This window comes from Ornithodoros turicata, chromosome 3, assembly GCF_037126465.1.
Source record: "Ornithodoros turicata isolate Travis chromosome 3, ASM3712646v1, whole genome shotgun sequence".
Taxonomy (NCBI): Eukaryota; Metazoa; Arthropoda; class Arachnida; order Ixodida; family Argasidae; genus Ornithodoros; species Ornithodoros turicata.
In genome coordinates this window covers 84,236,257-84,259,528 of record NC_088203.1, presented here as the reverse complement: position 1 = coordinate 84,259,528, position 23,272 = coordinate 84,236,257, and the positions used below count along the sequence as shown (strand labels likewise).

The window sequence follows — 23,272 nt, the reverse complement described above, 5'->3', positions numbered from 1 at the left end:
ACAGAGAAATTGAGATCACATATAACAAGACTTACACATGAAGGTCACACGAAATTTGTGTAAAGTATATGGAGAGTCTACAGAAAGACCTGTTACCTTCCTGTGTAATTGTCAACAAGACTTAAAGTTCCATAAGTCAACATAAAATCAATATCTCAGGTAAACACAAGGCTAATAGAAAATCTACTGAATGTCTGTGCTTTCTGTTGACTAAGTTCTGTAGAATGGAAACAAATGGTCAACAGCCATTTTTGTAAGGGGTGGTTGCAGGAGCAATGACTCTTGGTAGTCCGTGGGTAAGTCTGGCCAATCTGGACCTCCAACACACCCAATATTTTCTGTTTTCTGCTGTTATAAGGTAACTGCACCGCCCTTCTTGCAACCCCCCCCCCCCCGAGCTTTGGAAAAACTACTATGTCTGACCATAAGTGACAAACCGTAGCGCGTTTAGGAGTTCCACCACACAGGCGAATGCATGTACCCTTAAAGGGGCAAGCACTCCTATCTTTTTTTAAATTCTGCATTAGCGCCGCGAAGCAACTGTGGCTATGAGCGGGTCACAGACGTGGACAGATGGAGAGAGGGCAGCAGGATGGAGTGGGGGACAGGAGGTTAGTATGCGTCCTGGGCCGCCTTCAGGGGGAACTGTGCCGACATTCGCCTGTAAGGTCTTCGGAAAACCGAGGAAAAACCTCAGACAGCACAGCCGGTGACAGGATTCGAACCCGTGTCACCTCCCAGTCTCGACGTGGAAAGCTATCATCCTAACCACTATGCAACGGGAGCTGGTCATTCCTATCTGCAGGTATTTAGTTACGGGCGTAGTAGGAGTAATATTGTTCTTCCACGCTTCGTAATTCTATTTACAATTTATTGTGCAATACCTCTCCTTCATAACCTGTGCAGCGTTAATACAAAAACACCACTTTTTTTTTCGGATACGAGCGAGTAGACGTACAGCCATCCAGATACCTCTATACCTTGTTACGCCATTTGAAGAATTGTAGCACCCAATCAGACGCCAATGCGCAGGTACACATGGCGTACTGCCCTACACTCTCAAAAATGAACTTCACCACATAGCACGCTCCTATCCAACCACCATCCCGAATGGCAACGCTCTCGTCCCTGATTTGTTGAAAACGGGAGACGGGGCCTATTTTGTATCAATTATGCCGTACATATTAGCCAAATAACAGGTTCCGCCTCCCGTTATCAACAAATGAGGAGCGAGAACGTTGTCATTGGGGATGATGGTTGGCTAGCAGCGTGATATATGCGACGAAGATACGGACCTATCAGATTCATCTATTCAAAAGATGTCACAGCCAAGAAGTTAAAATCGCCGTTTGGGGCCGACACAGTTGGCGGGCTAGCTTGGTAGAGTTCATAGCCTCTTTAAAACAGAACCGCTTAACGCCGTCCTGTAGCCAACTATCATTCCCAATGACTCACACACATTGCACTCACTTTTGCTTCGTCAAAATTGGAAGGGGTGCGACTTTTTTCCGGCACTTTACTTTATCGTCATTGTCACAAAAAAGCGTATGTCCCGCCCTCTCCAGAAATAAGAAGTGATGTAATGTAATGTAATTTATTCTCCACTGCAAGTATGGTAGAGGCATCATACAAAAAGCCGGAAAAGACCTGACTATATAGGCCTCAGCCCTCATGCATGAAATATAAACGAACCATTCAAACGAAAATAGCGGCAAAATTCGATGACAAGTAAATGAGAAAGGAACAAAAGAGAGAAAGAGAAAAATTAACCACACAAAGGCTTTACACGAGACCTACACCAATAATAATACATACTCGACACAAATAACTCATTCAACGTAGATAAACTTTATGTTGTTAATATCAATACTGCTACGTGCAATACAATTTAATAAATTGGGAAGCTGACGAGAAATACGGTGAAAACCAAAACTGCTTCAGCAATGCGGTAAAAACCATAGCAATGTTGTCTTACAACAGCGTAGATTGCAGTCTGATCTTGCAGTGATAAGGTTATCATTCTGCGCGAAGCTCTTGAAACGCCACATGGCACGATCCTAGACAACGACAATTCCGAATGACATCGTTCTGTCCCCCGATTAGTTGAAAACGGGAGGAGTACGCCTTTTTGTGACACCTATGCCATTATGGTGGTGTCACGAACCGGTGGGGGAGCTGACGATTCCGGCTTGCGGCGAAAAGGCAGACGGCCCGCGCTTTTCACAAATCAGGGGCGATAATGGTATCAATCGGTGAATTAGTTGACCGTCAGCATGTTATGTTGTGAAGTTCTGTTTTAAGAGCGTAGTTTCAACACCATCTTGTGCAGTACACTCTGAAAACTGAACTTCACCGCATAGCAAGCTCTGTTTGTCTATTGTTTGTCTTTCTTATAGTCGAGTCTTTGTAGTTTCCCACTTCACCTACACTCTTAAAAATGAACTTCACCGCATAGCACGCTAGGAGCCAACCATCATCTCGAATGATATCGTTATCTGCCCTGATTTGTTGAAAACGGGAGGCGTACGCCTTTTTTGTGACACTTATGCTGTTCATAATTGTCACAGAAAAGGCGTACGCCCCCGTTTTCAACAAATCAGGGCAGATAACGATATCGTTCGCGATGATGGTTGGCTAGGACCGTGCTATGCGGTGAAGTTCATTTTTAAGAGTGTATTTTAATCGCTCGTGATGCCCGGCGGCAGCGGGATAATCAGTTTCCTATTGTTTGCGTCCTGCCTTGGTGATCGTTTGGAAGTATAGGATAAAGATATTGGTACAGGAAATTAGCCGTCTATCTTTCAGGATGGCATTGTGCTACACTTAAACGGAATCATGGCAGCCGACAGAGACTTCGTACAGACATAAGGGTCACATTGCGTGACATGCTTCGGATAAGCTTGTAACTGCGCTATGTCATACACTCTACACTCTAAAAACAGAACTTCACCGCATAGTACGCTCTGCGCCATCCATTGCCACGAATGATAGGGTTATCGCTTCTCATTCGAGGAGAGAGGGAGGTGTGCGCCTTTTTGTGTAAATTTTCATGTATCCAAATTGACACAAAAAGGCGTACGCCCCCGTCTTTCTTCGAATCAGAAGCGATAACCCTATCATTCGTGGCAATGGATGGCGCAGAGAGTGCTATGAGGTAAAGTTCCGTTTTTAGAGTGTACGACAGACATGCTTAGAAGAACGTAACTACTTTTGTAGAGGGGTAGAAATCCAGCGAACCGGTAAGGAAGTATCAAGGGAGTTGCCTCAGGATGAGAGCCGCCGATATTTCGAACATATATAGTAATTCGACAAAAGGGCGTACGCCCCATTTCTCTTCGAATCAAATGCGATAACCTGTCATTCGCAGCAATGGTTGGCGCACAGCGTGCTATGAGGTGAAGTTCTGTTTTTTGAGTGTGGCCAATTACCACCAGTCAACCATTCCCACGAATGATAGGGTTATCACTTCTGATTGGACGAGAGAGTGGTGCGTACGCCTTCTTTGTGGCAATTAGCACATATCCAAATTGCCACAAAAAGAGACTGAGAAGCGATGACTGTATCATTCGTGGCAACGGCACGTGGCTATGGCGTACGTTCGCCAAAACAAAAGCCGTATGCAGCCCTCCCTCGTCGGATCACAAGTGATAGCCCTATATGATTCGTGGCAATGGTTGGCGCACACAGCGTGCTAATGGGTGAAGTTCTGTTTACAGAGTGTATGACATAGCGCTGGTACAAGTTTATCCGAAGCATGTCACGCAATGTGACCCTTATGTCTGTACGAAGTCTCTGTCGGCTGACATGATTCCGTTTAAGTGTAGCACAATGCCATCCTGAAAGATAGACGGCTAATTTCCTGTACCAAATCTTTACCCTATACTTCAAAACGATCACAAAGGCCAGACGCAAACAATAGGAAGCTGATTATCCGTCTGCCGCCGGGCATCACGACCGGGTAAAAAAAGTGAAGAGCGAAACTACAAAGGCTCGACTATAAGAAAGACAAACGATAACGCGAGAGGCGTATAAGAAAAATAATCCCTACAATACCGGCGAAGTCTCTCAGTGGTATCTTTTTTCTCTAGACACTAAAATGTAACATGCTGGAGGCAGTTGACAACCGTTACCACGTTGGCTAGAAAAATGGCGGTTCATAAGAAGACGAAGTTTGTGCATGTTTTATTCCTATTTGTGTTCGTTCTTAACGTTAATATCGACGCGTTTCACTTTGCGTAATTAGGTGACACATTCTTGAAAGAGTCTGTTGTCCTTTAATTAGGTCACAGCTTCTTTTTTGGGGCTTCACGCACAAATGCCCGGAAGTGATAATTATTTCTGACGGAACAAACCATTGTTCTTATCTCCGTTAGCAGAAGGGAAAGACAAAAAAAAAATCAAAGAAGAAGAAGAAAAAACGATTCGAGTGACCCCGATTCTGCTGAGAGAAAAACTGTTGTTTGAAAGGAAAACCCTGTAACGTTGTAAATCATGATAAGCTAGAACGCTTTGTTAACTCGGATGGCTGTCAGCAATGGTTAATGAGTATAGATTTAAATCGATCAGTGCGCTTAATAGAACTTCCGCGAAAGGGCAGTTCCTGGAAGTTCTCATCACTTGCTGCTTAAAAGTGTTATCGCAGAGTACTGCCACATAATCTACAATTATGCCAGGTGACACATTTTTCTGATATGCAAAAAGTTGCATGTCTATTTTATCATCATATTATTTCATCATGTTGGGTATGTGTCGCTTGGGATACACGGATCCAGAACTGAGTACAAAACCAGGTGGCAAGACATCGCAGGTCGCATCCACGAACTATGTATTTGCAGCTAAGTCAATAACATTGATTGACAAAATACAGGAGATCTTTGGATCACAGCGACAATGTCACGCACATGATATGCGCTGCAAAGTACATGCGTCGCTCACTTCGCCTCTCCCGTGACAAATAAATGACACAGCATGACTAGACGATTTCCGACCCACATGCGCGTAGCTAGGGCCGTTGTCAAGGCAAACACAACGGGCAAATTATAATTGCCACCGTAATGACTCTGTAACGCCGTCATGGATGTGTCGTTTCACAGCGTTCCTCTCCCACAATCAGAAAGAAACCTTTCTGCACACGACGCAACCCAATAATGTCACGTTACTGGTGCAAATATTGGGAGGCCTAAGTTTATAACTACATGTAGTTAAACTACTGCATAGTACGAAAAGTAGTTAGAAACTAGATCTGGGAATGTAATTATAACTAGTAGTTAACTACAGTAGTTAGGTTACCTACGTTTTCATTTTTTTCTTCCTATTTGTATTCTGTTCTATACCGGGTGTCTGAGTTAAATCCCCAGGCTAAACAATTCGTGAACGGGTGCACCAATCGAATAACTTTCTTTTTTACAAGTATCTGTCCGATACTACCTACTAGCCGCGCACCGTGTGAATGAGTGCGAGGGGCTCATTATTTAAATAAAAATTCAAATGAGTTTAGTAAAAAAACATAACTTCTAAAGCAGGGCGCTATCGGCACCGCATCCCCATATCATCGTCATCATGTATTTCTCTCTCTCATCGCATAGCACGCTCCTAGCCAACCATCAGCTCAAATGATAACGGGAGGCGTACGCCTTTTTTGTGACAATTACGAACAGCATAGGTGTCACAAAAAAGTCGTGCGCCTCCCGTTTTCAACAAATCAGGGCAGATAACGATATCATGAGAGTTGATGGTTGGCTAGGAGCGTGCTATGAGGTGAAATTCATTTTTAAGAGTGCAGTAACTAATTGGTTTCGATTTGCCATTAAACGTTCGCAGCCAACCATCATCCCGAATGACAACGTTCTCGCCCCTGATTTGTTGAAAACGGGAGGCGGAGTCTATGTTGTACCCATAATGCACGCATTGTTTTATGCGCACAAAATAGGCTCCGCCTCCCGTTTTCAACGAATCAGGGGCGAGAACGTTGTCATTCGGGATTATGGTTAGGTGCGAGCGTGCTATGTGGTGAAACTTAGAATCACTAAATGAGCTATTATTATTATCATTTAGTGACTCTAGTGAAACTCATTTTCAAGGGTGTAGGTCTTTACGTAATGTGCGTCAGCCGATTTGTGCGCGACCTACTCTCCAACCTACGAATGGAACAACTCGGAGAAAAGAGGCGCTGACGCCAGGAATCGAACCAGGGTCTTCTGATTTCCGGTCAGATATGCTACCACTACACCACACCAGCACTCCGTTTCCCATGAGCCATTGAGTGCCTCAAGTACGGGGGGACGGACGACCAACCACGCTATTCCCATTCTCTCTTACATCTTTCTCACTCACTCTCTCATTCATACAAGGCCAGGGCGATTTGTAGACGACGTAAACAACGAGATTTGGCCGAGGCAGACCACACTTAGGGACCGTACTTGAGGCACTCAATGGCTCATGCGAAACGGCGTGCTGGTGTGGTGCAGTGGTAGCATATCTGACCGGAAATCAGAAGACCCAGGTTCGATTCCTGGCGTCAGCGGCTCTTGTCCCTGAGTTGTTGCATTCGTTGATTTCCGGGCGTATGAGGCTTTCATGTTTGTGTCGTCCCTAAGTGTGGTCTGCCTCGGCCAAATTTCGTTATCTCCAACCTAACTGGCCAACCATGATCTCGAATGACAGGGTTATCGCATCTGATTCGAGAGAGATGTGGCGTACGCCTTTTTGTGTCAATTGGGACATGTGATAATTGGCACAAAAAGGCGTACGCCTCTCTCTGTCTTCGAATCAGAAGCGACAACCCTATCGTTCGTGATAATGATGGTTGGCGCACAGCATGGGGGGCTATGGAGGTGAAGACACCAGCAGCATGGCCGAGCGGGTTAAGGCGTCCCGTGCGTTGGTGGTAGCCAAGGTCGTGCTGACGACTGGAAGGTAGTGGGTTCGAATCCTTCCACCGGCTGTGCTGTGTGAGGTTTTCCCGGAGTTTTACGACGACTTTCCAGACGAATGTCGGCACAGTTCCCCCTGAAGTCGGCTTAAGACGCATACTAAACCCCTGTCGCCCGCTCCTTCCTGCAGTTCTCTCTCCATCTGTCCACATCTGTGCGCCGCTCATAGCCACAGTTACTTCTCGGCGCTAACACGGAATCAACAAAAATGAGATGAAGTTCTGTCTTTAGAGTGCAGGACTTTTCCAAGAACAGAACTTCGCGGCATAACACTCTCCTTGCCAACCATAATCTCGAATGATATCATTCTGTTCCCTGATTTGTTGGAAACGCGAGGCATGGGCCTTTTTGAGACAATTAACATAACGCACAAGTTTTATAAAAAGCGTACTCTCCGTCCAGTTTTCAGCCAATGAGGGGAGAGAACGACAAAATTCGGGATGATATGTGGCTTGGAAGCGTGGTACACTCTTAAGAATGAACTTCACCACATACGTATTTATTTCCCATTATTTTCTGAAAACGGGGGGCGTACGCCATTTTTGTGGCATTATGCAGTTCGTAATTGCCACAAAACTGGCGTACGCCCCCCGTTTTCATTAAATCCAGGAGAGAACGTTGTCATTCGGGATGATGGTTGGCTAGGAACGTGCTCTGCGGTGAAGTTCTGTTTAAGCCTGTGGCAAGCCCTTTCAACATCACCACCACCACCACCATCTGTTTTAAGAATGCGGAACCAGTGTTTTTTGTTTTGTTGTTGCAGTTGATGTTGTTTTCCTTAATCCCCCCGCCGCGGCTGAGGTTGAGCACGTAGAGACGAATAATTTGCCTAAACAGTAAACACAACACGGTCTTCAGTGTTGTACCTCCCGTGTTTATTACTTTTTGCTTTACATTTTCTTCTCGAAGTCTCTGCCACCACTTCCGGCAAACACAAAAGAGGTATCCGTCACATTCATCCATCCCTTAACGACCACCTTAGGCGAGAACGGGGGAAGACGTAACGCCTCGCTTATTTCCTGCCAATCCTCCTTCGTTGTCACCCCGGGGTGGGCGACGTGCCCGGAATGAGGGCGTCGCACGGAAGAATTGGAACCGCAGGGGCATTCGTATTCTCTTCATTGGTATGCGCGTGGTCCTTCTGTCTGCTCCGAGTCTCTCGCTTATTTTGCCAAGGTCCGCTATATTTCCCACCCAGTGCGTATGTAAGCCCCAATCTACGAGATTTATACCGACGCTAAGCCCACAACCGCACGCAGAACACACTGAAAGGTTGTTCAAAACGTTTCGCTTCCGCGTTTGTTCCGTGTGCGAACGCTGGTAAAGGGGATTTTAAGAGCTGTTTGTGCCGGAAATGTGAGTCCTTCGGTTCCCTCCTTGGAAATAATGCTGACGCAACTAGAAGGTCGAATGCTTTCTGTAAATTTCCAGCAAGTCTTCCTTTACAGTTCGGGTGTTTGATATTCGCATGGTGGTCTATCTTTAGAACATGTGTTGTGTTCCTTCGTGTTATATGAAAGCTGATCTGTCCACCTCTTTTTCGAGGAATTTCATTCTATGCTTCTGCATGCACCAGAACTAAATGTGCACAATGTAGGCTTTACACAGCGTGTAAAAACTACACAGTGAAGAAGCTACGATCACATTTCTCATGATTAAGAGTAGGTTTCACTGCACAAACCCCGTGCATATTTTCACGTATTATTTTAAACTCCAATCCAATAAAATACACGTGTATTGCACGCATCCAACATACACCAGTTCATACGATTCCTAAACAACTCCGCATTTTGAGTACCTTCCGCTGTACACCACTTTCCTTCTTCATGAAATAACGAAAGTCTAATACTCTAGCCACACGACAAACTTAAGGAACTAAACGGAATCTCACTTACTTCACCTCCTAACCAACCATCATTTCGAATGAAATCGTCCTCTCCCCCGATCTGATGAACATAGGAGGCGTACGCCTTTTTTGTGACAATTATTACGTCATTCGAGATGATGGCTGCTTAGGAGGTGAAGCAAACGCCATTCCGTTTAATGCATGAAGTTTGCCGTGTGGCTAGGGTATTATCCGGACTTTGAATTGTGAAAGTGATGCTGACTATACATGTGTCTGTAGATGGAAGAATTTTTCAGGCAGCCACAAGCACCGTTGAAAGTAACGGAAACCTTGGTAACTAAGCCATCCTGTAAAGCGTGCTTTGCCTGCCTAACACGGAAGCCGACAGGCGAAGCAAGCCTTACAGCACCTTTCAGAGTGGTGCTTAAAAAAAGGGAAAAAGACAGCTATTAATTTGCTTCTCTCCGTGACTTCTTTCTCTCTCTCTTTATTTTTATTTATTTTTTATTTTTTCATGTCGGTTACGTCTCTACCCGCAACTGTACTATCAAAGCATCTGGTTGATTGTAGCGACTACAGGATCGTTCCGGGGAAATGCGCACCGTGTGAATGAGTGGCAGGCGCTCATTATTTAAATGAAAATTCAAATGAGTTTCGTAAAAAACATAACTTCTAAAGCAGGGCGCTGTCGACATTAAAATGAGTATTATCCCTTTTGGGACCTTCAGTGGACACCTTTTAGAGAAAAATCTGCCACCGAAGCGGGTCATTTGTTGCTGTAACTAATTGATTTCGGTTTACATATTTTGTCGGGGCTGGTCGCGGGGAAGCGCAAAAGGACGTAATTCATTGGTGTAATTCATTTGTGTAAGGACATCATTCATTGGTGGATAAGGGAATGGAAGAGCGTCCTTTTGCGCTTCACTGCGACTAGCCGCGACAAAAATATGTAAACCGAAACCAATTGATTACTGCAACAAATGACCCCCTTCGGTGGCAGATGTTCCTCTAAAAGGTGTCCACTGAAGGTCCCAAAAGGGGTAGTACCCATTTTAATGCCGATAGCGCCCTGCTCTAGAAGTTATGTTCTTTTACGAAACTAATTTGAATTTTTATTTAAATAATGAGCGCCTCCCACTCATTCACACCGTGCGCAGCTTGCAGGTGGTATCGGACAGATACTTGTAAAAAAGAAAGTTCGTCGATTGGTGCACCTGTTCGCAAATTATTCAGCCCGGGGATTTAACTGAAACACCCGGTGTATGAATCCGTTAGGTCAGTATCTTCACCACATATAGCATGCTCCTAGCCAACCATCATCCCGAATGACAACGTTCTCGTCCCCGATTTGTTGATAACGGGAGGTGGAGCCTGTTATGTAGCTATTATGTACGGCATAACTGATACAAAATAAGCTCCGACTCCCGTTTTCAGCAAATCAGGAACGAGAACGTTGTCATTCGGGATGATGGTTGTCTAGGAGCGTGCTATGTGGTGAAGTTCATTTTTAAGAGTGTAAGGCAGGTTGTTATGTGTACCTCGGCGTAGGAGTCTGATTGGGTGCTACAATTCCTCAAATGACGTAACAATGGATAGAGGTATCTGGATGGTGGTACGTCTACTCGCTCGTATCTGGAAAAAAATGTGTTTTTGTATTAACGCTGCACAGGTTATGAAGGAGAAGTATTGAACAATAAATTGCAAATAAAATTACGAAGCGTATAAGCACAATATTACACCAATTACATCCGTACCTAAATACCTGCAGATAGGAGTTCTTACCTCCTTTAAAACAGAGGGGGGAGGGGGGTAACGACGAAATAAGCTTGCTGTTGTGACCCCACGCGAGTGGGCATCCTCACAAGTCCCAAACAGTTCCTGTCCCTTTGGTGTACCTCACATGCTCTTCAAGTGAAATAATAATTTGACTGCATTTTTCCACACCGATCTGATATCATCATGTCCGTTTAATGCAGGTAAGTTTACAAGAAACATAAAAAGGAACCAACTTGCACAAAATGTGGTAACGCATAAACCGGACGCTGCGCGGTTACGAGCGCTGAGCGGATGATGATGATGATGATGGTGGTGGTGGTGGTGGTGGTGGTGGTGGTGAAAGAGTTCGCCGTTGTCGGCCTCATAGCCAAAGTTACGACTAACGCTCTGGGGGGAATTTGTGTCCTGGGCCGACTTCTAAGGGAACTATGCCGCCATATTTCAGTAGACAGAATTTCACCACATAGCACGCTCCTAGCCAACCACAATCCCGAATGACATAATCCTGTGTCGTGATTTGTTCAAAACAGGGGGAGGCGCCTATCTCGGACACGCATAATGTGTCCCATATAGGCGCCTCCTCCCATTTTCAGCAAATCAGGACACGGAATGATATAATTCTAAATGGTGATTGGCTAGGAGCGTGCGATGTGGTGAAGTTCTGTTTTAACAGTGCGCAGTTGCTGTTTTTACTATAGATAGAGCAATGGGGCAGTGTATACCGCCATCGCGGCCGTGAATGACCCACCACATCATCATCCCATTTATGTGTGTATATGTGTGTCTACGATAGGCAGACAAACAAACACACTATACAGTCGTGCCTCGTTAATATGGACCCCGTTAATATGTACAACTCTAATTATGGACGATTTTTGCGAGGACCAAACTTTCTCTACACATTTTCGTGTCGTTAATGTCGAAACTCGCTTTTTAGACAACGGACGGTGTAGCAAGGTAGAAAACCGTATGTACTCCATGTATTCTTGTATCGTTATTATGTACATACGCCCACATTCTACAGGAGGACGTTCGAAAGTGGGACGTTCTGTTGCACAAAGGCCATCTCCTTCACAGTCGTCCACAACAACTATAAGAGGAAGTGGGGTTATATGTGGACATGAATGGCATAGATAATTCTGTATGACGTCCTGACTGCTCCGAACACATTTATGGGCGATTGGCCCTCGTGCAAGGAGTTGTGCTTGTAGTGCAGTCGCTTGGCAGCCTACGAGAACAGAGGCGGTACAGTAGTCCAGGCAAGTTGTCATGCTCTGGCCTTGACGGCTTTAACAACACCAAGCGTCACATCTGCTATAGCTCAAGCGGGACTACAAACGACTCTTCGGTTCTTTGAGGACAATGGTGATGAGCAACAGGCTGTACGTGTTGCTGACGTTTTGCTAAGTTTAAATATATAAGCGCAACAAAGTATACCTGCAAGCAGCCATAAATAGCGATTTTTTTCTATCCTTCTTTTCAGTAGACCTTCATGGTTGTTTTTGTTGTTTCCTTTATATCTAATGATATGGACGATTCGCTTTATGGACGATTTTGGTCGGGGTCTAAAGTGTCCATATTAACGAGGCACGACTGCGCCCGTAAAGAGACGTACGCAACGACGCGTTAGCTGAATGTAAGTAACACCTTTTCGCTGTCTTTCGAAGTCAACTGAACGCGAGCACTAGAATTACTTCCGTATGACAGCGCCCTCTCGAACGACTGCTCTTCACACGAATACGGCCGTTCTCGTCACCCACGCATATCGATAACGTAAAATTGATTTAAAAAAAAGCATAAAACAGTAACGCTCTATAAAGCGGAATAAAGCGGGTGGCAAATTTTAGAAAGGGTCGTTAATTTCACGCCGCGGCGGTTCATTGGCCTTACAAGGCCTCCAGCTCAGAGGCGAGACACTGGGCTAAAGAACTCTGCCAATCGATCGGGGGAGAGGGCGAAAATCATCTCGGGCCATTGTCTTTAGAAGACGGGCCCTTTCCCTAATAGACTGCTGCTGCATGGACTTTGGACAATGTACGCGTGAATTTGAAGTGAAACAGCGCTGAAAAAACGGGTCGTCCAGATAAAATGAGGCACTCGCAAAAAAATAATGAAACAAAAGGAACAGCTATAGGTCAGAGTTCTTTTTAAAGTGCGCGCCTATGACAGGGTACTATTGATCCTTTTTCTGTTTTTTTTGTCTGTTTGTTTGTTGCTGTGTACTCAGGAATGTATCTCGTTTGCTGCCGGACTTAAAGTTAAACACAGAAGAGTCGACAAACGTTACGACAGTAAAAAAAAAGGGAGAGAGAGAGAGAGACAACAGAGAGAAAGCGTCGTCTATAGCTGTTACATAAAAAAGTGTATGCGGTGTACAAGGGATGCAGTTAACCCTCACTGTAGGAAAATGACGTGTTAACAAAGAAATATAGAAAGCAACGGTAAAAAGACGATAAAGGCGAGGTTCATTGGCCTTTAAAAGGAAACAGAACGACGCAGGAAATATCGGCTTATTTACAAAAATTGGGGCTGGGTGACACCCGTTCAGTGGCGCGCGGCTCCAGTTCATGGAAACGTCACAACAAGACGAAAGTAGATTAAAAGGGAGAGAGGCAAAACTGAGCCAGCACATATATATATATATATATATATATATATATATATAGGCCAGAAGAGGTATAGAAGCCATCTTAACTGTAAGTTTGAATTTCAAACACGTCTAGCATCATTTACCTATTTTTTTAATGGCTTTTCCCCCCTCTTTATAATTCACTGGCTTGCACTGTGGCATTGAGGAGTGCTTGGTCACCCTCCCAGGTGTATATCGCTCGCTGAGTGACCCCTGGTTTGCCAATCCCGAACGATGCGCAGCTACCCAGGGCCGACGAGCCGCAAACACGGCGAAACACGTGTCCTCTGGTGCTGTCGCATCGTTCAATGAGTATCTGTTTCTCTACGTGCAGCCATAGAAGCCATCTTAACTGCAAGTTTGAATTTCAAACACGTCTAGCATCATTTACCTATTTTTTTAATGGCTTTTCCCCCCTCTTTATATATATAGGCATATATAGGTATATATATATATATATGTTTATAAGTCCCAAACGTCGCCACACTAGGCCGAAACAGCTGTCCAATGCTGGTGTGGCGACGTTTGGGACTTATAAACATATGTTCAACGTGCAGCCAAAGAGCCTATGCTATTTTTTTTTTCACTTAGGTATATATACATATATATATATATATATATATATAAAAGGAAAAAAATAGCCAGAGCTCTTTGGCTGCACGTATAGCATATGTTTGTAACTCAAACGTCGCCATGCCAGTATTGGACAGCTGTTTCGGCCTTGTTGGGCCTCATCAACAGTACGCAGGCAGGCAACGTTTGAGTGGATGGCGTCAGAAGGTCACGTAACACGTGATTCCTCCCGTCAGGGTGAGATAACTCACTCACTGCAAGCCCAGTGCAAAGCCAGTGAAGTATAAAAGGAAAAAAATAGAATAAAAATATATATATATATATATATATATATATATACTCATGGAACGATGCGACAGCACCAGAGGACACGTGTTTCGCCGTGTTTGCACACCCTCCTAGGTGTAGATCGCTCGCTGAGTGACCCCTGGTTTGCCAATTCCGAACGATGCGCAGCTACCCAGAGCTGACGAGCTGCAAACACGGCGAAACACGTGTCCTCTGGATCTGTCGCATCGTTCCATGAGTATCTGTTTCACTGCGTGCAGCCATAGAAGCCATCTTAATATGTAATTTTGAATAACAAACACGTCTAGTGTCATCTACTTGTTCATTTAATGGCTTTTCTTTCCTGCATATATTGCTTATTTCCTGCATATATATATATATATATATATATATATATAGGGGGGAAAGCCATTAAAAAAATAGGTAAATGATGCTAGACGTGTTTGAAATTCAAACTTACAGTTAAGATGGCTATATATATATATATATATATATATTGTAAGTCAAACGTCGCCATGCCAGTACTGGACAGCTCTTTCGGCCTTCGGCCTTTCGGCATTCTACGCTGTTTCGGCCTTCTATGCTATACGCGCAGCCAAAGAGCTCCTGCTATTTTTTTCCCTCATATATGTACAGGGTGTTTGCTCTAACGTGTCCAGATATTTTATTTAAAGCGAGCGATAAAAAAGAAGCGAGCGCTACTTTTCAGCTACTTGACTAATAAACAGGTGCTACTAGTGAAGCAGTATCTGTTTCTTACTGAAGTACACCAACAAAAGGAACATACGAGGCTTTGGAAGGTAGAGATGCATCCGAGGGCTGAGGTGATGATTCGGCTTACATGTTTGTTAGTAATACATGTAACTGCCTAACTAACTATAGTTGCAGAGCGCTGCAAGGACGGCGACAGAAAGTGGAGGTAAGGGAAGGGGGCGACTTCCTTCTCTCTTTCATAGAGGTCGCAGAGAATGCCTTGCGCTCTCTCTTACATGGAAGATTTTAACAAGGTTTGCGTGTTCGTTTGAATTGATTTTGGTTACTACACTTTTTTTTTTTTTCTAAGTAAAGAAAATCTCTTGCTTCGCATAAACATGCTTACTGGTGGCGTTGTGGTGTCAGGACCACTAAGAAGGGACGACTGAGTCCGAAGAAGGTCGGGATGAGAATGAAGGTTTAATTCCGCGCTCTCGCGATTGTCGAACGGATGACGATACCGACGAGAATGCAGAGGATGAAGACGATGCGCTACAGGTGTCCCCCCGCCGTCAGATGCGACGAAGGCGCATCGATGGAGCTGGTCCCCTAGAAACGCGTTTGGGCTTAGGGGAAGAAGGCGAAATGTCGAATGTCTGGAGGGCAAGGTGGAGGTCCACGAAGGCCGGCTTGACGCGGTCTACCGAAACTGTGTACTGGCGGCCGCCTATGTCAAGCACAGTGGTCTTCTCGGACCGGGAGATGACGCGGTAGGGTCCTGTGTAGGGGGGGGTCTAGGGACTTGCGTGGGCTTGGAGCCCGGAGGAAAACGTGCGTGGGATCGGCGAGAGTGACGGGAATGTAGGAGTTCCGGCTGGAAGGGAACCGTGGGGAAGCAGGCCTAATGGTCTTGAAGACGTCACAGAGAAGCGAGACGTACCCAGAGTGGCTTGTGGCTTGCGGCTGGGTTTCAGAGGAGGTGGGAGGTTGCTGGGTGACGAGGTCGGCCGGGAGGTGCAGGGGCGTGCCGAAAACGAGCTCGGCGGTGGAGCGCCCCAGGTCCGGCTTGAGGCAGGCTCGGAAGTGCAAAAAATGAACGGGATAGCGCTGGTCCACTTTTCCGGATGGCGAATGGCACGAAAGCAGCTTTTCATCTGCCGGTGAAAACGTTCTACAAGACCATTGGTACAAGGATGGTACGCAGTAGTGCGTGTGCGCGTCGTGCCAAGAAGACTGCAGGGCTCATGGAAGAGGGAAGAGTCGAATTGAGCCCCGCGGTCGGCGACGATTAGGTCAGGGGTCCCGTATCGGCAGATCCGGGCGGCGAGGAGGGCGCGGGCAACGGTCTCGGCACGCATGTCGATGATAGGGACCGCTTCCGGCTATCTGGTGAAACGATCCACCATGGTGAGGATGTAGCGGAAACCCGATGATTGAGGTAAAGGACCGACAAGGTCGATATGGATGATCTGAAATCTGCGGTCCGGCGGAAGGAACTTTCCGGGCGGAGAGCGCGGGTGCCGGACTATCTTCGTTCGTTGGCAGGTGATACAGCGAGATGTCCACACGTGGGTGTCCTTGGCCATGCCCGGCCAGACGTAGCGGTCGCCGATCAGGCGTCTGGTTGCACGAATACCAAGATGGGAAACGTCATGAAGGGCGTGGAAGGTTTGACGGCGGAGACTGGATGGAACGAACGGCCGATGAACGCCGGTTGACACGTCTCATATGATGGTGGAGGCGGTGCCGGGAAGAGTGACCTCTTGCAACTGCAGCGATGTTTGCTTGGACGCACGAAGCGCCCTGAGCTCTTCGTCGGCGCGCTGTTCAGATGCGAGACGTTCAAGCGAAAAGATTTTGGGCGGATAAGTGTTGACACGGCTGAATGCGTCGGCGCATACGTTAGCCTGGCCGCTGATGTGGGCGAACGTCACTTGGAATTCCGCAAGGAAGGCTAGCTGATGGATTTCTCGGAGTGAGTGGCTTTGACCGCTAGCTGAAAAGGCGTGGACGAGTGGCCTATGGTCCGTATAAAGTATAAAAGGTCGACCTTCCAGAAAGTAGCAGAAGTATGCGCAGCCGTCTTCCTTTCCGCAGCCTGCAGGACGCCAACCTCGACCCCGCTTCCGAGACCTCGACCGCGCAGTCCCCGCCCGTCCTCCCCTCGCACGCGTCACCTTTCATCACCACCCGCGAGCTTCCCATATTGTTTCTATTATTACAATTTCGGTGCTTCGGCGCGCAAATGCACCGCCCCTTGCCAATGGCCGGGAAACGACATGAGCCGTCGATAGCGGCGACAGGCTACACCCTCAACCACGCACCCAGTCGCCTATTCTACATCACAGATCGGAACTCCAAGGTGAAGATGCTCGTCGACACGGGTGCAGCCGTGACCGTCCTTCGTGCAACAGTGGCTCACAGTCGTCAAGCTCCTATCCGGTTCCTGACGGCGGTGAATCACACCGGTATTCCCGTTTTCGGCCAAAAATCTCTGACCCTTGATCTCGGCTTCCGGAGGCAGTTCACATAGTTGTTTACCATCGCCTCCGTCAGTCAGCCCATCCTAGGCGCCTAGGCGCTAGTAGCAGAAGTTGGCAGCAAACGCAGCCAGGAGTTCACGGCCGAAGGCACTGTAGCGTTGTTGGGCCGCCGAGAGTTTGACAGAGAAGGAGATGCGTTGCCATTGCTGGTTGACGTGCTGCTGGAGCACGGCTCCGATGGCTAAGCGGGACGCATTCACCGCTAGTGATGTGGGCGCATCATGCTGGGGATAGATGAGCATGGGGGGATGGCAGCCAGGAAAGCGTCCTCGGCATTCGCCGTCCAAGCAAAACCGGCCGCATTGGGAGATTTCTTGGGAGAACGTAGGAGGGCTTCGAGCGGTGCCAACACAGACGCGCAGTTCGGAATAAAGCGCCGATAGAAATTGAGTAGCCCAAGGTAACGTCGAAGTTGGCGCAGTGTAGCCGGTCTTGGAAACTCGCGGACGGCCTTTACCTTCGAAGGAAGCGGTCTGATACCATTGCAATCGAGGTGATGGTCAAGGAATTCCAGGGACTCGGCTCCGAACTTGCACTTTTGTGCGTTGATTAAGATGCCGTATTCTTCAAGGCGCGCGAAGAGCTGGCGTAAATGGAGACGATGTTGTTCGGGGCTTTCGCTTGCGACGAGTAGATCACCCATATACGCAAAAACGAAGGGTAGTACCCTTACCACCGAATCAATAAAACGCTGAAATGATTGGGCTGCGTTTTTAATCCAAAAGGCATCCTAACGAACTGGAAGAGGCCGAATGGAGTCGTTACTGCTGTTTTATGGATGTCTTCTGAAGCCATGGGAATCTGATGGTACGCCGTCGTTAAATCAATTTTGGAGAAGGTGGTGGAGCCCTGGAGGTTAACGGCAAAGTCCTGAATGTTGGGGAGGAGATAGCGGTCGGGTAGTGTGGTAAGGTTTAGCGCGCGGTAATCACCACATGGTCTCCAGTCTCCGGTCTTCTTGGGGACCATGTGTAACGGCGACGCCCAGTTGCTGGATGATGGCCTGACTACGCCGATGTCGATCATGTGCTGGAATTCGCTCTTGGCTATGGCCAGCTTTTCAGGGGCCAGTCGGCGGAACTGCGAGGGCGAGGAGACTGGGTGGCCAGAAGTTATGATCCTGTGGACGACATCGTGCTTCACAAGCTTGGACCAATCGGTGGGTTGTGTAAGCGATGTGGCGTGTCCACGAGGCGACGCTGGGCAAGGTCCACCATAAGGCCAAACCGCTCGAGAAAATCTGCGCCTAGGATGGGCTGACTGACGGAGGCGATGGTAAACAACCATGTGAACTGCCCTCGGACGCCGAGATCGAGGGTCAGAGATTTTTGGCCGAAAACGGGAATACCGGTGTTATTCACCGCCGTCAGGAACCAGACAGGAGCTTGACGACTGTGAGCCACTGTTGCAGGAAGGACGCTCACGGCTGCACCCGTGTCGACGAGCATCTTCACCTTGGAGTTCCGATCTGTGATGTAGAATAGGCGACTGGGTGCGTGGTTGAGGGTGTAGCCTGTCGCCGCTAGCGACGCCCCATGTCGTTTCCCGGCCATTGGCAAAGGGCGGTGCACTTGCGCGCCGAGGCACCGGAATTGTAATGATAGGAACAATATGGGCAGCTCGCGGGTGGTGACGAAAGGTGACGCGTACGAGGGGAGGACGGGCGGGGACTGCGCGGTCGAGGGCTTCGGAAGCGGGGCCGAGGTTGGCGTCCTGCAGGCTGCGGAAAGGAAGACGGCTGCGAAACGCTGCATGCCAGGCCATCCTCAATAAGCTGTGTCGGAGTTCCTGAACTTCCGTACGAAGAAGGAGAACTGGATCTGCAGGCGAAAGAGGCAAAAGGTAGGAGGGTCGCTCGGTCGCTTGGGGAACGTGGCCAGAAGTGGAAGGCGGCACAACCTCAAAAGCAGGAGATGGGGTGGGAACGTGTGCAATTGTGACTGTTGAAACCTCAATTACCCGGTCGGCGACTTCAGCGAGTGCCTCCGCGGAAAAGTCGGGAAGTGCCGCGAGTACCATTTGTGATTGCTGCGGGAGCCGACTCAGGAAAAGTTCTTTCAGGAGGAATCGGTCGAAGGTTGGAAGCCGAGTGCCGAGGAGGCTGTGCATACGTCGGAGCAGCTGACTGGGTCTGCGATCGCCGAGATCTCCGGCTGCTAGCAGCTGGTGCAAGCGCTCGCGCTCCGACGTCATGATTCTCTCCGTGACGGTCTTCCGAAGGTCGTCGTAGGCGTTGGGGGTGGGGGGCGCCGTCAGAATATCTGTGACTTCCACCGCGATTTCCGGAGGTACGTTGCTGACTATGTGGTGAAACTTCGTAGCTTGCTGGGTGATGCCAGCCAGCGCGAACTGGCTGTCGGCCATTTTGAGCCATAGGTCAGGATGAGCGGGGAACAATGAGGGAAGCCGAACAGCAACACGGCCGATGCCTGGGGAAGAGGGAACCATGGACGTTGCGCCGTGGCAGGGGTGGATGCTTGGGAACCGTCGCCTGGAAACATTGCGGTGTCCAGCTTGCGACGTCCGGGTCACCAGTTGTGGTGTCAGGACCACTAAGAAGGGACGACTGAGTCCGAAGAAGGTCGGGATGAGAATGAAGGTTTAATTCCGCGCTCTCGCGGTTGTCGAGCGGATGACATCGGTATCCGATGAGAATGCAGAGGATGAAGACGATGCGCTACGGGCGTCACTGCCCTTCTGATACGAACAACATTCCAAAGCTAAATGTGTCCGTATCTGATAATCCCATGGAGAAAGACGGATCACTGCCTAATTATCATAATGTTGCAAGGTGAAGCTGCTTCAGCACATTTGAGTCATTCTGCGCTGTGTGTAGCCTGCGTATTTTTACTACAGCCCCCTCCCTCTTTACATCTCCGCCCTCCTGTCGTGAGCGATCTTCGATGACCCTGAGCGACATGCCAATGCGATTGATCGATGAGTTGTCCTCTTGACAGGACCCCATGATACCCTTCTCCTGTTCCTACGTACTCAGGAATGTCCTTCATTATCTGTCAGATTGAAAATTAAACATCGGACAGAAAATCAGATACATGATACGCTACCAAAAAAGAAACAGAAGGAAAGAAACAGAGAGAAAGAGAAACATATGCATAGCTGTTACAGTAGAAAAAGAAAAAAAATGTACACTCTTAAAAATGAGGGTGAGCACGAATAAAACTTGTGACGGATCTACAGCACTGTGGCAATTTGCATTGTAATTGTTAAAATGTACACTTTTAATAATGTTTTGAAATGTGCCCAGAATTTTTATCGCACACTGTATAACGTACAAGGAAAACAGTTAACACTCATAATAGAACAGCGATGTGTTGGCAAATGAATCTATAAAAAAGCGAGTGTCATAAGAAAAAAAGAAAAGACGTGAAAGATAAGCCAGAAGTTCAACGCCCCTTAAAAGGAAACAGAAAGAAGAAACACCCGTTGCCCCAACTTGGAGATGCGTTTTAATCTCGGAGTGACGCAGCGCATTTTAATATCAGCTCAATGTTCCAGGCAGAGCCTAATATCTATTTCACCCTCGGGTGATTAAATAAACAAAGCAACAAGAAACGACGTTTCCTTTCGGTCGACGACTGTCAGCTTAACTGTACCCAGTGGGAAACCATTTTCCTTTATGTTTGGAAACGCAAGGAGGAACCTTTCAAATATATTTTTTCTTTTCTTTTTTTTTTCAAATCGCACTTTCTTGACTCGCTAAGAGTCTCAGGCATTTGATAAAAAGATAAAAAAAGAGTTTCGTGTGTCTTGTGTGTTTGTGAGAGGGCGACGGACAGCCTTCGCAAACACATTATTCTGATGCTACATGGCGTTTCTACTTTCCCTCGCGTCACTATTGGCTGTTTCCTTAAATAAGCGGTTTTCGAATAGGCAGTGAAAGGATGGTTACGTAGCAAGCGATGTAGCGTAAGGTAGTGAGGTTCTGTGCGTATGTCACGACGACGACGTTGAAAGAAGACGTGTGTTCTGTGTGCTCCAGCGCCTACGAAATTTCAACATTCGATTACTGTGGTACTGTTGTGATATTCCTCTCGAAGCCCGGGTTCTGGCAGGCCGCCGGAGCCTTGGTCAAGGATCTACAATTATGGCAGCGTCAAACTTTTGCCCAACGAAAGGTTTGGCGTTCAACGTCAGGGCACCTGTAGAAGCGTCCCTGATCGACGTCACCGATGCAGCTGCTGAAGTAGTCGGCTTAGATGAGATCTACATGTGTCAGCATCAAGGCGGAAACCTCTTCCAGGTAACCGTCTTCAAGCCAGCTGCCCTGAGCCAGCTTTTTGCTCGGGGTGGCATTGTTATTTGCGGCAAAGAGTCACCTCTGGAGTCGCTAGGTCCCCGTCTCGTTCGGGTAGTTTGCATGCACTTACCAGGGTTCGTCCCGGATGAGTACCTGCTGCGCGCCCTTGCTCCGTATGGTGAAGTTGTCAAATTGGAACGTGCATTCACGGTAGACAGACCCACTGTGAGAAACGGTAACCGCATCGTACAAATTCATATGAAAGAAGAGAATCCCGTCCCCAATTTCCTGCGGGTCCTGGGTCATCGCGTTATGTGCGACTACCCTGGTGTTCAGCGGGTATGCAGCAGGTGCAAGAAATCAGGGCATTTCCGGTCTGACTGCAGAGAGCCTTTCTGTGGTAGATGCTCGTCATTTGGACATGAGACGTCTGAGTGCGAGTCTCGGTGTAAGAAGTGCAAGAAGAATCACGCTACGGCGGACTGCACTCGTCGAAAAACGTTCGCAGAAGCCGTCGTGATGCGGGGAACTTCCTCCAAGAGTCACGAAGACGCAGCCAGTCCTAAAAACGTGGAACATGCTAGCCAGCAAGATCCTCTGGCGTTGGACTCGTCTGATGAGACTGATATTGATATTGGTGATGAGTTTGAAAAGAATGGCGTATCGAAAACGGGAGACGCAGGCAACGAGGCAACAAGGGTAGTCACTCCTGAAGACGTGGAACATGCTAGTCAACAAGATCCTCCGGCATTGAACCACTCTGATGAGACTGATATTGAAACCGAGCTAACCGAGACTCAGGCAATGACCGAGGATGGTTCGGAGTACCAATATACGGACCTGAGTTGCGAGAGCATTCGGTTCGAGGCAGAGGGTAATGCCGTCAGTACTGTATCTCCTGCGGATGCAGTGGAGCACCTTGAAGATGCCCAAAAGGAAGAAACTACAACATTGACGAGCGAACGAGGGGGTAGAGCTCTTGACAATTCAAAGACCCCCAGACCTGATGAAGACACGACAAGTCACCCTATGGTGCAGCAATTAGCACGGTCCGCGCCAAAACGTCCAGCGGTGCAGCGAAGTGGTGACACTACTGACATAAAACGACTTCTATCAACAACTCTGTTAAGTGACAGCGAGTCATCTTTCACTAGTACTGGACCGGCGGCCAGTAAAAAGACAAAAATGGTGAGCCTCTCCACAAGCAGTGATGAACATTCAGCTTAAAAGTACAGGTTTCATTTTCTGCCTTTTCATGGCTTTGAGGATCCTAACACTGAATGTGCAGGGTTTTAAAAACCCGGCGAAGCAGCACTCGGTATTGCAAATGGCGCGTTCTGAAAATTGTGACATTGTACTGCTGCAAGAGACTAACTTTTCTAAGACGGCTGATATACGCGACTTTGAAAGGCGTAATAATGTGAAAGGTTTTTTTTCTCTAGCGAGTAAGCGATCGCAAGGTGTCGGTGCGGTTGTTCTTAGTCAGGCCGTATTAGGCACATGCTCTTTCCGTAGCGATACCGAGGGTCGTGTTATTTGCCTTGATTTTCTTTATGGTGGGGAAAAGATCCGTGTTATTAATATCTATGGGCCAGCTAGGCATGGCGGAGCGAACAGTTTCTTTCGTGACTTAGATGTGTTTATGCTTGATTCTTCGCCTATTATTCTGGCGGGGGACTTTAACTGTGTGCTTGACTCCCACAAAGACGCACGTGGGCCAGGAGCTCCGCGGCC

The 23,272-nt window shown here is 47.5% G+C and overlaps 1 protein-coding gene and 2 non-coding genes across 5 annotated transcripts in view; 1 reads left to right on the top strand and 2 right to left on the bottom strand.

Annotated features, from left to right (window-relative positions):
* LOC135388716 (potassium voltage-gated channel subfamily H member 8-like) overlaps positions 1 to 23,272 on the bottom strand; it is a 487,577-nt gene that overhangs the window by 198,164 nt on the left and 266,141 nt on the right. The window lies entirely within an intron of this gene.
* Trnas-gga (transfer RNA serine (anticodon GGA)) lies at positions 6,168 to 6,238 on the bottom strand. Its single transcript has one exon. It is a non-coding gene; the product is annotated as a tRNA-Ser (tRNA).
* On the top strand, positions 6,453 to 6,523 carry Trnas-gga (transfer RNA serine (anticodon GGA)). Its single transcript has one exon. It is a non-coding gene; the product is annotated as a tRNA-Ser (tRNA).